The sequence below is a fragment of the Solanum stenotomum genome, chromosome 1, assembly GCF_019186545.1.
Source record: "Solanum stenotomum isolate F172 chromosome 1, ASM1918654v1, whole genome shotgun sequence".
Lineage (NCBI taxonomy): Eukaryota > Viridiplantae > Streptophyta > Magnoliopsida > Solanales > Solanaceae > Solanum > Solanum stenotomum.
The window spans coordinates 88,140,023-88,142,855 of record NC_064282.1 but is presented as its reverse complement, the minus strand read 5'-3'; positions in this window follow the sequence as shown (position 1 = coordinate 88,142,855).

The following is a 2,833-nucleotide window of genomic DNA, read 5'->3' as shown; positions in this document are numbered from 1 at the left end:
ATATATTGTTGTGGTATCATTAAGGTTTCTCGTTCAGAAATTACTCATTAGTCAATTGTACTATAAGATTATATGTATATTGTTGTGGTATTATTAAAGCTTCTTGTTATTCTTTTTCTTCCGCATCATCTTTCCTTTTTCTTTTTTTCTTTAAAATTTGATGCATCGCAAACTTGAATCGTTTCGAGTGAATTATATATCAAAAGACTCGAAATATCTAGAGAATTTGATATCTAAATTTTGATACTATTTAGAGGTGATTTCGAGTTGATCGAGATTGAATAGTCAAGGTATACTTCATATATAGTCAATGTATACTTCATATATAATTAAGCTATATTTAGTTTTTTGAGTATATTGTCATGTATAGGTACGCTATATTAAATAGTCAGTACTCATTATATACTTTATATGACTTTTAACAAACTATATTATACATATCTCTACATCAATGATCATTAGCGGCAACTAATTATTAATTGTCGCTAAATATGTATTTTTAGCGGCAATTAACACTCTTTGTATATGTCTCTAAAGCATTTAGCGGCATCGGTTCTAATGGCACTTAACTAATGCTGGTAAAGACTTTAGCACTCTTTATTAAAGTCAATATTTATTACCACTAAAAATTGTTTTTGTTATAGTGTATAGTCAATGTATACTTTCAATGATTTTTAATTATATGAATATATTTATTGTAAACTAATTACTAATCTTATACATACATACATATATATATATATATATATATATATATATAACAGAACCCTAGGCCCTCTTACGTGGCACCACCACAAACTAGGATTCCCTTTTAATTTATTTATTTCCAAAACTTGCCTTCCCCTTTTATGAAAAGTTGTGACTTTTACGAAGAGTTGTGACTTTTAATAAAAGTTGTGACTTTTTGTAAAAGTTGCGACTTTTTATAAAAGTTGCGACTTTTAATAAAAGTTGTGACTTTTATGAAGAGTTGCAACTTTTATGAAAACTTGTGACTTTTAAGAGGAGTTGCGACTTTTATGAAAGGTTGTGACTTTCTGTAGGGTTGTAACTTGTTCAAAGAGTTGTGACCTTTCCAATAAGGAACTATAAATATTCGTCCACACTACCCTTTGTTGTCTGTAAATTAATGGATTTCCTCTCATTTTCAAACAACGAAAATTCTAAACTTCTTCTTCTTCTTCTGAACAAAGACATAGATTACTACACAATAAATTAATTGTTCATATTCAATATGAAGTATGGATAGATTCTCAAGTTTACTGCAAGTTGTAAATACTTTTCTTGAAGTAATAAATGTGTTTCTCGACACTGTGATTGGAATAGAAGTGTAGTTTCAAATTGAACTCCATCACTCTAGTATGTTGATTTAAAAAAAAAACACCAAACAAATTGAATAGATTTGTGTAATATTTTTTTCCTTTCAAGCATATATATAATAAGTTCAATTGTTGTCCAATATGATATATTTTCTCTTTAATTTTCCATTTAAATAATTATTTATGATACATTTAAATGGGGAACTTTTAAATGATATATGTAAAGAAAAAGGTAGGGCTGAACTTTGTACATGTTAGAATTAGAAATTTGTTCACTTTTTTCAGCCTTCTAAAATTTATTTATCCATTCACCAACGATTATTTATTTGTTAGAAAATTTAATACCCCGGGTTGATGTTCATTTGATTCCCCAAAATATCAAATAGTAACACTTCCTGGTATCAAAAGGATAAATTATAATATCAAATTAAAGATGATTGATTGAAGGATAAATGATAAGATGATATAATTATCATTTTCCTTTACATTATTAATGTTCGTTACTACGTAATCTTATATGTAAGATAATATAGTGTTTTAATTTTAATAACTTATAGGTTAAATATTATTTTATAAATTTTACAATATTAAAAAGACCAAAATAAAAACATTACTAGTAAATTAAGTACCACTTTAGTTATTTTCTCAAAAAGTCTCACATAAAGACAAAAGAATTAACTCATATCCTACTCACACTCTTCAGTTACTGAGTGCCAAAAATATTTGAAGAAGCAAAAGCCGCCATTGGAGGGTTAAGCTCACGATCGTTTCCTTCTTTGTTAAGCTACTTTACTTCATCAACCTCCGATCTCGATTGCAGATTCCTACCTGTTGCTAAATTTGATGGATTGCTGTAAGTTTTTTTATTCCCCGGCATTACTTCTTTATCTGTTGAACGTTGTTTTGTTTTTGAAAAAAATGAAAAAACTAAACACATTTGAGATGTGGATAAAGTTTTGATGTTTTTTTTTTCTGGTGAATTGATCGGCGGGAGGACATTTTTTTAGTTTTCATTCTGTTTAGAGTTAACATACGGGGATGAAAACCAGGATTTTTTTTCCTGTTTGTTTTTGTATTCTGAACTTTGTTTTGATGAAACTAGGGTTAGGGCTTTTTTGTGTGTGTTTGTGTGGAGGAATGCATGCTTTTGCTAATAGATTTTATGTATAAGAGAGTTTCGCCATGAAAATTGAGAGAATTTGAAAGAAAAAAAACTTTTTGCACTCCAAATCACTCGCAAAAACACAAAAACAATTATATTCACAACCTTTGGAATGAAGTTATAGAATGGATTAGATATAAAGTTTCTTTTCTCGTTAAAAATTGAATTTGAAATAAAGGTATGAAATTTGTAGATGATCATATAACTAGTGGAATGAGTGATGCATATCAGTTTTTTTTGGAAGTTATTTCTTCCCTTTCCTTTTTCTCTTGGGTGCTTTTTCTTGAGGATATGGGTAATAGAATGTCGAAATTTGATACATATGATATGTTGCATGTGACTAATTGTCAGA